Genomic DNA, 13,871 nt, shown 5'->3' on the forward strand with positions numbered 1-13,871 from the left:
CCTCTATCCCCACTATTTTGTCGAGTTCCTTCTGACCACTTTTGGAAGCCCCCTATTGAACACAAAATAAAAGAAGGGGATTGACCGATCCCACAAGTCCCCTGTTTCAGCAAACCACATCACCTGAGTTTGTAAGATATACTGGTGGTCTTCCTAGTCTCCCATAGAGCACTGCATAATGGATTGTAGGTTGGGCGTATGAGTGTACGCGCAGTGCAGCACTGCCCACACCTGTGCTCCAATGTCGTTATAATGGGCTCTGTCATGAATGTCGTCCCCTAATCGCACACCCAGATACCCTACCTTTACCCAAATGCCATCTGCCTGATCCCCCAGTATGGCGACAAATCTCCCCCGCTGTCTGTTTCGCAAATTCATAGATCCATTTCCTTGCTCCGGCAGTGAGGAATGGCAGAATTTTTTTGAGGCTATTTTTGTCCATCTGGGGCCACGGAATATACTGTACCCTCCCAGGTCCTTTGTGCAATAGAGGGAGCTGGGTCCCCATCACCTTCCTTATATTTTTCTTCTCCACAACCTTCCCTTTAACAACCACTATGCGCCCGTACCTGTTCCACAATCGGCCTTTATAAACTCTCTACTCGGTGATATTGTAGGAGGGGCTTCTCTTTCCCCACCTCATCCAGTGTCCCACTCCTCCTCCCAGGGTCTCTGCCCCTCACGTCATTCCACCCTCCTGTCCCATAATCCAAACTTCCTGCTCGCTGTATTCCTACTCCCTGGCCTTCCCTTTCCAAATGTACATCCTTGATAGCCGTGCGACCACTCCGGAATAAAATATCTACCGCCCTCCATTCGTCCAACCCACACACCGCGTCCTGAACCTCTTTTCTCTCTGGACTCAATTGGGCCAATTCCACCTGTGCCGCTTTTAAGGTGCCTTCTACCTCCTTTTGAAGTTTAGTATCTTTGGCCCCCTCTCCATTTTGTTTTAGTGTGTCAAACGACAACGGGTTGGAATTATTTTGAAACTGGGGTTGTGATATCGGCTCGGGTGGGGCAATCACGGGCAGGGGGAACATAGGTGTGGTTCATAAAGCCTAGGGCGGCACGAGTGGGGTAACACCCCAGCGGGGGTTGTGGCATACCACTGCCCTCTTTGTTTTATGCAACCGGTCCGGATGGGGCAGGACAATCCATCCTGATGGGCCGTGGGGACAGTTTTTGTTCTCTACCAGGGGCACTCCCGCGAGTGGCTTTGCCGGGTATGGGACCATGTCCTTTAAGTCTTCCACCATGTTCCATAGTTCTAACACTTCCTTCCTGTTTTGAAGCTTCTTACCCTTATATTTGGATGACAGAAATGTGTACATGTGTCCTAGTATTTCCCAGTTATTAGTTTCTTGCTCGGGCCATGATTGGAACAATCCTCCCCATGTCTCAGACACTCACTGCTTCTGATATTTCAAAATCCTGTCCTTCTACAATGGCAATGCTGCACACATGTATTCTGATGAGGTCCTTGGTGTCACCCTTGGCACTGACCCTGTGGTCCCTTTTTACGCTTAGAAAATCGGTCTGTCAAAATCACGCCCTAGCAATTCCCTCGTACCTCCTTGCCGCCTTCTTCAGTACAATTACCTGTTGCCCCGTATCCCAACCTTTGTCTTTTCTCCACTCTCACACTCCACACCAATGCTCTCTACACCATCGACCACACACAGCACTCACCCCTCCATCCTACATACCTCACAACACCACTAACAAACCGAAAAGAAAATTCAAGCAACATAGTTCAATAACGAACTCAATCTACAAAAACGACTACGTATCATTCCAACACCCCCTTAATATCGGGTCAGGAGATACCAGGCCCTCTCAACGTACATCGCCTCTACCCTTTTTCAAAAGAAATAAATGCAGCGCTGCCTTCTTCCATCACTTGGAAGGGCTCCTGTACTCCTTTATCTGCATATTCTATAATATCAGTAAAAATTAAGAAAAACAAAAACAAACTGCCACGTTGTCATTTCACCCACTCATCCGCACCACTCCTCGCGCTCCTACGCTCTTTTCAACTGCCACAATCACCCACCCTCTATCTCTCTCTCTCTCTCTTCTTCCTGCTTTGTTTTCTCCCGCAAAAGGTGCACTAACATCTGTTTGTTCTCCCGAGTTGCTCTGTCTCAGGGTCCCATCAACAGCCTGCAACATCCAGCAGCTGTGCCCCGCTCGAAAGAACAGAAAAGAATTCTGGCAACACGGCTCCTGTAAACCAAACCAGGCTATGCACAAGGGACAGGTCGCTGTAGATGGGCGGCTAAGAAGCCTCAGTCTCTGGTGAAAATCTGGGATCACGTCAGGGTCACCAAATTTGTGGGGAAGACCTCCAGACAACCAGAGTAAATACAATCCTCTAAGGAAAAAGCTCAGAACACCTTTTGCGACAATAACAATGTTTTTTACTTCAAAAAGAAAAATACATGTCAGCAGGGGAATTCACACCCTACTGCCACGGAGCGAACTGGCCAGTATAAAGCAAACAACGCATTTTAAAGCATTACGTCACTTATGATGCAAACAATTATAGTATCATTTTGTCATTACATACAGTCAACCCCTCATAGACCTTCCGGTGATTGGCTGGCATGGCGTGTGTCGATGTTCTTCCCTGTGGACTTGGCAACAATATGTTCACACCCTAGAACTCCATTAGTTCATTAGATGAATAGACTGTTCTTATTGCATTTCGACCATGTGATGTGCACCTGGGAATTAGGCATGAGTGCAGTGGATACTCTGGAGGTCAAGATAGCACTAAAAAATGTGAGAAGCATAGCCCAATCCCAGATGCTCTGGTGCCCCCGCCATGCCTTACCATCGTTGGCCTAAATTTGTTACTTTGACCCTGTGCACCTCACAGTACAAATCGCCAGACAGGGCTCTGCCTGGGCACCAGCCCCCTCCCTGGGGTAACCTGGTGTGAGTGCACTAATCAATCGTCAGTTGAGGAATTTACATCTTGTGATATGGGCCTTTGCTAGTTCAAACAACTTGGTTGGGGGGTTTGAGACCTGGGTGCTCTAAATCTGAGGCCCTGTTTTGGCAGATCCAGACCTCTTCCCCGCTTTTCATGAGAGTGTCCTTCAATGTCAGGCACTCCCTTCCCGAGCTCTTCTGTTCATATTCCTTTCCACGGACATACAGTGTAGGTAGGCTCCACGGACACAGGCTTGCAGTACACACAATGGCCAGTTCTAGCTTGTGGGCAAAATGACCTTCTTTCCCACGGTTTGGACAAGGTCTGGAATTGAAAATGTGCACTATAGCTGCACACCTCTGCCCATGTTCTGATAGTGCTGGGTCTGTCCCATGCTAGGCCCAGCTCCCCAAAATGGAAGTGGTTCAATATTTCCTTCTAGAGCGCTCCCCCTTCATATTGGACCCCTGCCCCTACTATAGTGTCCCTGCATGCCCCCCTCCTCCGGCTACCTTATATTACTTACTGTAGTTCGCATTATTGCATAGCTCTCAGTCGAAACCACTAGGGGCAGAGGTTGAGCTGGACCTGCACTCCAACATTGGTAGAATAGTACTACCTGGCCATAAGATTGCATCAGCTGGAAAATGGAGTGATTACCTGGGCATATGAAGGTTGTACCTGACAAATGTTTAATCTAATACGACAAACAAAACTGTTGGCTATGCAGTTGCTAGTTTTTAACAGGATTTCAGTGCATGGAAGATATATAATTTAAGTGGCTGAAGGCACACTCAAATGTTTATTACTCCAGCAGCCATTTACACCTGTAATTAAGTCATTACCCCTTAGCAGTCTGCTTAAAAAATCAATGGCAGGCTAAAGTTTGATATTACTACTTGATAGGTTGAGCTCAAAGAGATTCCAGGAGGATGTGTTTTGGGCAGGTAGTGGGAGGAAACTGGCACAGAGATTAGCATGGCCTTGGCCCATCACTGGGTGGTAAATAACCAAACACCACCCACAAGCTATGCGTCCCTCCTCGGATGTCATATCTCTCCTCCATGTACTTCAATGCAACAGTTTCAGCTTATAGGTGGTGCTTAATCGCCACCTAATAGCCCAAACTAAAAAAGGGATCACAATGACACTTGTTATTGTTTAGAAGCTGGAGGAGTATGGCACGAAGACCTATTTGTAAGGAACTCATGGTGGCAACAGTAAAGACAGACAAGTGATCACAGTACAAGGGTGTTTACTGAACTGTAAAAGCAGGGTGAAAAAATGCCTAACCTAAACCTAAATCTAAAATGGGAGCAAGTTTCGCCATCAAATGAAAAATAAGGCAGTCATTGTGGCATCCTGTCGAAGTAAAAAAGGCCTATGCTAAAAAAAAAACATTGCCAATTCCTTACAAATAATTACAAAAAGAGTGTGTGATAGGGTTTTCAATAAAGAAAGAAGTGTTCACAAATAATAAGTCAGGATGTGATTTGAGCACGGGACAAGGTGGATCTCCTGAGCACAGCACACACACTTTCCCAAACACAGCACAAAGCTTTCCCAGCACGAGCCGACAGTACCAGCTATCAGGTTCCTTGAAGGTTAAGTCTATTTTCAATAAAAGTCTCTTGCCTTCAAGGGCCTGATGTCTACAACAGAACAAACTCAAAGTTCCTTTCCAAAATGAACTTTGGGGTGATGACATTCCACCCCTTGATCTCCCTCTTTCGGGATCGGACCCCTTTTAAATGTTAGTCTCCCTCCTTCGGGTTCACTATGGCTTTTCTTACATTCACGAGTATTAATGTCTTTTCAAACAATTCACTGTGGACATCCCTCCGTCAGGTTCATTATTGTCAACACACTGCTCATGGGACTTTAGACTCTGTCCCTTCTTGTTAGCATTCCTCCACCGGGTTCACTCGTGCCAACCTTTGTAACACACTGTTCATGCACTAATTTCACCAAGCAGCATTAATTTACCTTTCTTTCACAATCATCTGTCGGTCAAAGATTTTCGCCGGTACCGAGGATTTTACAAGACCCCTGTAGGACTACTTTGACCTCCCTTCACCTGTTCCCCAGGACTTCTGGTTACGGTAGTCTTTACCATCGGGTAATCGTCTAGAGCTTCCTGCGTGAGCACCCACATGGTGCCGGACACCTCTGTTGCTGTGGCTTTCCCCAACTTTCATCAAGAGTTTCTTTAAACTTTTCAAAGTTCAAATTAGTCATTTGCTACTTTTCATTCAAAACAGTTCGGCTTGAAGCGCACTGAACTGATAGTGTCATCCCTGGGTCACAAACTGCAAGAACTTGTGGTGCTTCGTGTATGGGGAAGTGAGAGTAGGCATCTTCCAGATCCAGAGACGACAGGAAGTCACTGTCCTCTAGTTGGCTAAACACGTGTTGCAACATGACCATCCTGAACTTCTAAGACTTCAAGTACTTGTTGAGGCGCCTTAAATCCAGGATTAGCCTCCACCCTCCTGACTTCTTTCAGACCAGAAAGTATCTGGAGTACACTCCAGAATCCTGGAGGCACTGTGGGACGGACTGTATCGCCCCTTTCTTTAACATGGCGTGTACCTCCTGTGGCAGCTGTGCAATGTGCTGTTCTTGTCGAGCCACAGGAGGAATCCGAGGACACCTTCATTGGAACTCCAGGGGTGTCCTTGTTTGAAAACATCCAGCACCCATCTGTTCGTGGTGATGGTCTTCCACACCCTGACTAATCTGCCAGCCAGCCTCCCACTGGGGTGCACAAGTGGGGGACCAAGTCCTCGGCCGGTTCAAGCCTGCTTCACCGCTGGCGTCCTGGCCTGAGGGCAGCGCTGAAGCTGTCTGCTGCTGCCGTATGCCTGTGAGTGACCTCTTTAAGCCTATTGAGTTGTGGAGCGGCACGCTTGTCGTGAAGGGGCGGTATACCCTTTGGAGGACCTGCTGAACTAACCTCTTGACAAACGAAAGGATGACCAGCGCTGCTGTAGGGTCCCCAGTGAACGTGCCGTCTCTGTGTCAGTTTAAATGGTTTGCAGAGACTCGTCAACGGTCTTGCCAAAAAAGGTTCTCTCCATCAAACGGCATGTCTACCACTTGGGACGGGATATCCGGTCAGATGTTTGTTGCCTTCAGCCATCCTGGCAGATGAAGAGACAGTTGCCCATTTGGCAGAACCCTGTGTACACAATGTCCACCGCCACTGTAATGGGCTGGTCCGAGGCCACCTCCCCCTCTTGGAACAGGGCTAGGACCTCAACTTTCTTGTCTTCAGGCAGTAAGTCTAGAATAGGGCTCACTTTATACCATAGTTCACGGTCATAGCGCGACAGAATGGCCAAGGCATTAGCGGTCTTAATGGTGGAGGCTGCAGTGTAGATGATCCTCCAGCTTCTTCCCCACCTGGACGCTGACAGACGATGGGGTTGTCGAACGCTTCTGGGCTGCAACAGAGACCACTGAGTCAGGAGAAGGCTGGCAGCTCAAGCACTTGAGCGCTGAGTCCGGGACCCTGTATTTCTTCTCAAGTATATCCCGCTTGGGCGGAGCAGTGCTGGGGGTCTTTATCAGAGCCAAACCCTCTTCCCAGATATCATCCAACAAGGGGAGGGACATGATGGTCTTCCGCCTGGACTCGCGTTGTTGGTAGAGGAATCTCTCCTTCGTCTCCTCAGGCACCAGATGAAAGAAGTACAAGGCACTGGATATCATTGCATGAAAGGAGCCAACCTCATCCTGTGGGGAGGCCCTGTGGGCCTCGTCCGCGCCCACCTGTTCCCCGTCAGCCAGTATGATGTAATTTCCTCGTCGGTGCCTGTCGCCATTGTAGCCATATCTGTGCCAGTGTCTGTCTGCGGTGCCGGCTCCCCAGTCATAATCAAATCGCGATGTGGAGGTTGACGCCTTGGGTCTGCTGGGTGGTTCGACTTATGCTCTTGACATGGTGGGCTCCCGACCAGAGGCCTTGCGGGGGGCTCCGAGGGCCAGGCCCCGGTGTGGGGTGCAGCCTCGGCTGGATTTCAAACACTAGTGTGTGCAGCGTTGTCAGAATGTCCAATGACATGTCCCTTGTCTGAGGATTGAAAGGAGCAAGCGGCATAGGGTCTGGGCTGACGCACCTCCTCAGGTGCGGGAGAGAACAGGGCTCACCTCATGGGGAACCCGACAGTTCCACAACCACCTTTGTGGTACGAATAATAGTCCTCGGGCAGATTATTGTCACCTTTGTCGGAGCTCGTATACATCTGCACCGGTTTACCTGGAGCCAATTGTTGACCCACACCCTTCTTAGGGTCAGCAGGAGGGATCCTACCCTTTTCCTTCTCTGGAGACTTCTGGAGTGAAGTGGCGAGGGGAGTTGTTCCATAGCTGGAGAACCAGTTGCTTTAGTCGGCGCGGCCACAGTTGCTTCACACCGTGGAGGTAGACACCGTAGGAGTGGCTATCACTGTGACAGTGGATACCACCTTCGTGGCCAGGCCCACCTTCGACAAAGATGTGATGATTGTCAACATGGTGGTAGCAGCAGCCTTCGTCAACAGGGTTGTGGTTGTCAACTATGAAGTTGTTCTGGGAGGCTGAGCAGCCAATGGAGTCGTAGACTTAGACAATGGTGTCGCTCAAGGGGGTAGCAAAGGACCACCTTTAGATCTCTCCTTCGCTGGCTTGTCTGCCGATGGTAAACACAGTTTTGTAGGAGTCAGGGACTTTCTCTTAGAGGGAGCACCCCTTACAGGTAGGTTCACTGTGTAAATAATTGGTGACGTCAAATGCGTCCTCCCTGAGCAGGGACCTGCAGCCGCAGTGAACCCAGTGGAACTAGCATTGTGGAGCATGGATTTCGTTTGGACCCCCGAGGGTGGGGGGTCCTCAAAGGATCGCAACCTCTTTTCAGAGGAAGTTTGCTCGTGGGACCAGCCAGTCCTGGATGAGGCATACCCATGTCCGGAAGCAGAATCAGAGGCCTTGCCCAATTTGAGCCACGCTGCCAGCCTGCGGTAGCGATCCTTCTTCATTTTCTACAAAAACCCACGGCAGACCTTGCATCCCTCCTCATCATGGTTCGGATGCAGGCAATACAAACATTTATGGTGTCGATCCTCAACATACACATTCCTCAATCCACACTTTTCCTCGGACATGGTCGAAAGGCGCGAAGTAGGCCATTGCTGCCGAAACTTCATTGGAAGATCCACGATGCGAGATGATCTTTGGTGACAGCAGGTCCCTGCTGCCGTTAATAGACCTTTGCTCGAACGATTAGGCAAAAATAGGTCAGACGTTGTAAAAATGTTAATCGAAAAAACTAGAAAGACACAAAAATATCTCAGAGAGCAAGAAGAGGACTCCCAACACTGAAGCGTGCAGTATAAATCTGACGATGCCCACCAGGGGTGGAGCTTAGAGAGAGGAGTGTCATTGGATTGGGGCAGTATGACCCAGAGTACACCAACTGGTTTAGAGGAGTCGGTGGAAAAGGCTGAAGGATCCGATAGCGCAGGCACCATCTTGAAAACAACTAGACCGGGAAATGACAGTGAGAATGCATGATGGAACATTACGTTCTGAGACTCCATCATCTCCACAGCAACCACGGCACTGTAACAGATTCACACAACTAAGACAGCAAATGTCTTGTTTTCAGACTGCTTTCCTACCAGCTTGCAATTTCATCCAGGCAGCTAACAATCAATATACTCTGGTTTCTTCCAAGTCACGTGTCCTCTGCTCTCCAATAAAATGATGCATAAATAATACACAAAGAAAGATAAAAGTGGCCGCATTTGCAAGATTTTCAAGTGTAAAAAGCCCGCGTATGACGCTTATCTGGATCCCTGGGCACATCCTCAGGGGCAGCACAAATCCAGAGGGGCGCCACATCCCCATGGACATCCAGAAGCTGTAAAACATTAAGGCACTTTACCAGCGGGTGGAAGAGACACAGCTGGGAGCCGAAGCACATAGGCTCTTCACCACTCCCTGCACAGACATGGGAAGTGCCACTAGGTACAAGAAGACCCCTTTGTTGGAGCAGCTACTTGCAAGCCAGACCCTGATACAATGATGTGGAGACTGCCAGAGGTCTACAACAGACCGAAAGTGAATGCTAAGAAATTCGAGGTATATGATAGTCCTAATAAAGTCCATTCTGACGAGCCAGAAATGTCTGAAATTCGTTGAAGGGAATGCTAAGAAACCAAAGGTTGATGAGGACCTAAACAAGCGAATACAGAAAAAAACAGGGTCTAGGAAAGATGAGAGGCTAGAGTGATGAGAAAAGGAAGTCCCGGAGAGAATTAAGGATCAAGGAGTTTCTAAACGACCTGCTGAGTATTATGATGTACCAGATGATTATAGGCCCCAAACGGTACAGTGAAAAGCACTGGAAAAATGCCCAGTACCAGTTGGGAAATAAGAGGCAGAAGATTGGGTAACTACCCATTCTAATAATCAAATCATAGGAGGGGATTTTAATTGCATTTGCTCTAAGGGCTATAAGTTGAACAATTACCCGGAAACACAAAAATGTATCTCCACAAGTGATCATAGCGGCTGGGAATGTGACATATTCTTTTCAGAATGGGAAATGATCCATCCGGAAGCGGATAAAGATACTTTGAGATATACTTGGTGTAAAGGCAGTGCTAAGTCCAGGATTGAATACTTCTATGTTTCTGCATCATTAAAAGCAACATGCGGGAGAATGACTATATCTAATCCAGGGTTAGGAGACCATATAATTCTACAATTTGATCTCTATATTAAAACACCAGTCTTTGAGATTAACCCTTCCATGGCGTTTCTTGAGGTTGAGCGACCTGGCATTTCACTTAGATGGAATAATAAAAGTAATAAAACATTCATGAATCTATTGAGGAAGAATCTCCAAGTGTCTGATATTTTGAACACTAGTAACCTGTACTTCCCAGATAGAGTGAATACAATTACTCAAATTGTATTAAAAAGTCTTAAAATGTGTGTTGGCCTCTTCAAGCATTAAATAGCAAACCCCAGTGTCATGTTCATGAGAAATAATCGACTCAAAAACATACAAATTAGAAGTTTATCAACTCAAAATCTTTCTGCTGTTCAATATCAAGAAGATAAAAGGCATGCATGTCAAACACATAGAAATGTAGTCACATTCCTGAAAATTGAACTGCATTTAAGGGACAATCAGGGTATGATTAAGAATCTTTGTAGTCACAACACAAAATCCTTTTGGTCCTCTATGAGGCAAACTATGGCTAAATCCAGAGTGACCATGGACCCCGCCATAACAGAGGAGGTGTGGATTAGATACTTTACGAAAAAATATCAAATGCGGTCATCATTTCACAAAACTAGAGACCCTTGTGAGGGAATCTTCAGATTAGGTCCTTGTCCTTGAGATAAAGATGATATTGTATGGGCCATTGTTAGGGAGAATTCTCTGTTAAGGCTAATTTCCCAAACCTAGTGAGTCCCCCAGCAGCTTTGCTGGATTTTTGGGGTTTATTTTTTTCTCCTGCTAAGAGTGAGACTCTTTCTCCCACTCTTAGGCATGATTTGAGAATGTCCTTTGACTATGTAATGTGTTTTATGGGCAATGGGGTCTTTTACTCCATAGGGCATCATGTGTTTTTGGTATGTGTGTTACACAGCACCCTCAGTGCAGTAACACAGGGGTGTCATAGTGACCCCCAAACATAGACTCCATACCCTGGGACTGACTACTGTCTCCCAGGGCATGTAAAGTCACCATTGGCTTTACTAGTCTCAAATTGTGAATAGAACCAGTACAAACCATCATATTGTGGAAGTACTGGTAGGGGTAATTCGATTGCCCCCCGGGTCTGTTTTCCAAGGGGGGCACTGTCCAGTCCCCCCCTTGTCGAGTTTCTGGCTGGTGGCAGTGGATACCAGGCGAAATATTCCACCGGAATATTTCCTATGGGATTTTCCCATTCATTTTAAACGCACCACTTTTTGGTGCAATGTTAAAGATACCGCCGGGTTATTTATTTAATATTTATTCCCCGGTTGGGTCTTTTTGCCAGGACTCTGTTTTAAAATGGTGTTTGTGTTCGCCTCTGAAACTCTAACCCAAGTCGAGCCCTTTGTTCCAGTTTTTGGCGGGCTTCTCCACAGAAGACCTCCAAATGGTGCCAGTCTGTCTGGGTTCAACAGGATGTATTGGCGGGGGATTAGGCACCCTGGACTGAGTTGCCTTGGCAACTCAAGTCGCACTCTTATGTGATTGGCCCAGTGGTGAGCCGCCCGGCTCACCACTTAGCATGTTTGAGTGGCAGCTAGGCTGATGAATGGGGGTTTTGCTGCATAAAAGCAGGGCTTTGGGGACTGGAACTTCAGAAGTCGCCACAGGACCTAAAGAATCCGAAGAGGGGAGAAGCTGAGCCCTCCAAAACGACGACACCACCGGTGGAGCCCTGCTGTACGAAACTCACCACTTTCCCAATGACAGAGAAGATCTTCTTCTAGGAGAGTCTTCTTCCCTTTGAGCTGGTGGGATCAACCAGTTCGCCTTTTTCGCCTTCCTGGATCGTCTTGTGGTCGAATCGCCCGTGCCAAGCACACCGGCGGCCGGATAGCCACGCTTCACCACTACCGCGAATAAAAGGGTAGTCCCTTTTAACCGGGAAACTCTGCTGCTGGTTTCTTCCCTGGCAGTGCAACGACCTCCAGCTTTCCTCCACGTCGAGATCTTCTCTTCCCCTGGACGGAGCCCCGACTTGCACCCGCCGCCAGGAACAACTGCACCCGCTGGAGCTTTCTCAACATTTCAGGTACTGTGTCCCGCCTGGTCTCCCTTGCAACAGACTGTCCAAGGTGTCCCGTAAATCCATGACTCTCTATCCTGGGGTGACCTCGGACCCGTTAACATTACCTTTCTAACTTGATCCAACCTCTTTTTGACTTTCCTGCAAAGACTTTGAGTGCATTTCCACTGCGTGATCTTGGGCACATTCCGCCTTGCTCTCTCCAAGAGTGGGCCTGGCCTATGAACTTTTTGCTCTACAGTAGACCCTGCCTTTCTTGACTTGCTGTGGTTCTTTAAAAGTTTTGGTACTGTGTGATTTTCCTATTCTGCCTTTTCTCTCCCTTTTTAAACAAATTATTGGAGTGCCATCTATGGTTACGCGCTCACCTCTGTTTTGCTAAATAAGTGGTGTCTTAACCTAGACCTGTCGAATAATTCATTAGGGAGGTTTATATATTTCTAGTGGCTGTGTTTGAACTTGCTTGACATATTAGTGCCAGTGTATTTTTACAAGTGTGTTTTTAAATAAATAATGATATACTTTTATACCAAAGCTCTGGTCAGTGTTTGCTTGTGCTACTGTATTTTTGGCCCTATTGTGTATACTCTATATACTGCCTAACTCTTCTTAAGAGAGGTCTGACTGCTCAGCCACAGCTACTAGGTAAATCTGGGTGGTGCAGACTGCTACCAATTGGGTTTACTGCTAACACCTGTAGTCTTAAACTTTTTGCAGTGGTCCCTAAGGTAACTGCACAGGTTTCTGCCTAACAGTAGGTATAACCCTTTTCTTGCTAAAATAAAACTTTGTTGAAACATGCCATCCCCTGTCGGACTCCTTACTCCACCACGCCACAATGACCTGTTTAAAAAGAACACAAATACCTCAATATGCTTTGATACATTGATCCAAAGGACATCAGACAGCAAAGTATTCCTTGTGTATGGTTGCATAAATGTTTGTGGTTCCAGATAGGCACACAGCAGTGCAAATAGTGTGTTCCAGGTCTTGAAAATGTGTACCACGAGACAAGCTTGAAGCTAGGACAAAATATCAGATTTTTGTTTGCAGCATAAAGCAAATGTTGACTCGTAGGGATATACTTTCTTGGTATGGTACAACAGCAAAATTAAGGCATTTAAATCTCCAGCACTGCTAAGCCAGTGCAGCTTCACACCTGCTGGTCTCTCTATTTCCCAGTCCCTTCTCATTCTTTATTTCCTGTGGCTGGATCCTTTCCAGCGTAAAGTCAAAGTCCTTGTTCATTGCGGTTGAGATAATCTTTACGTCTCCTTGGGGCCAATTCTTCTGAGTACTATGGTAAGGCAGTCTGTTATTACTCGGCAGGTTTCTTTGACTCTTCGTCTGGGTTATATGGATCAAAGCGGAAGAGACATTACCATAACAGAAAGCAGTGTTATCAGGGATTTCTGATAGGGACTTGGTCCTAAGGACTAAGGAGTTCCTTCACAGAACGGGAGTTCATATCCCATTGAGGGGAGTCTCTCCCTGGTAGGTCCCGCTTTACACCACCCCCCAGGGACACTATATTGGGTAGTGGCCTCACCTCCCAAGCCTCAAAGGGAGAGAAGAGACGAGATCTTGTGAATCGTCACATCATTCATTTAGTCACAAAAAGGTGTATAGAGGAATGGTATGCAGAGGTGGTATATGTGGACTTCTGACAGAGCAGTAATAAATGATGGGCTCACTTCTGAAATACCTCAGAGAAAGTTGTACAATTAACTTTGTTTATGCCTCTGTTGAAACAGCAGGACGTTTAAGGATAACGCTTTGCCCCAGAGGTAGTACACAACCTCTTGTCTACAATTATCTCCAGTCACTCATGCAACATGGACACATCGATTGTGTGGAAAAATGTGGCTAGCAGGCATTACATAGAGTCTGGCATTCACACATCCCTCTCATCTCACCATATGCATCCCATGATTCTAGAGGTAGAAGCCATATTACCAAATTAAAGTACAATGTTTGCAAGGCACAGATGATGTTGGCAATAGTAGCAACTTCGCCAGTCAGGAGTTATGGCGAGTTAGGGTTGTCCTATCTGTATGGTATTTGGTTAATCTTACAATACATTAAACAGGTGAGGTTGAGATTTCTCCCCCGGCTGTTTTTACTTTAATCAACAGTTACAGCTTCCT

At 47.0% G+C, this 13,871-nt stretch overlaps 1 protein-coding gene across 5 annotated transcripts in view; it reads right to left on the reverse strand.

Annotated features, from left to right (window-relative positions):
* Positions 1-13,871, reverse strand: part of VPS13A (vacuolar protein sorting 13 homolog A) — a 2,994,934-nt gene that overhangs the window by 1,271,379 nt on the left and 1,709,684 nt on the right. The gene's annotated exons all lie outside the window — the stretch shown is intronic.

Source organism: Ambystoma mexicanum, chromosome 6p (assembly GCF_040938575.1).
Source record: "Ambystoma mexicanum isolate Mex_15411 chromosome 6p, UKY_AmexF1_1, whole genome shotgun sequence".
NCBI classification, from domain to species: domain Eukaryota; kingdom Metazoa; phylum Chordata; class Amphibia; order Caudata; family Ambystomatidae; genus Ambystoma; species Ambystoma mexicanum.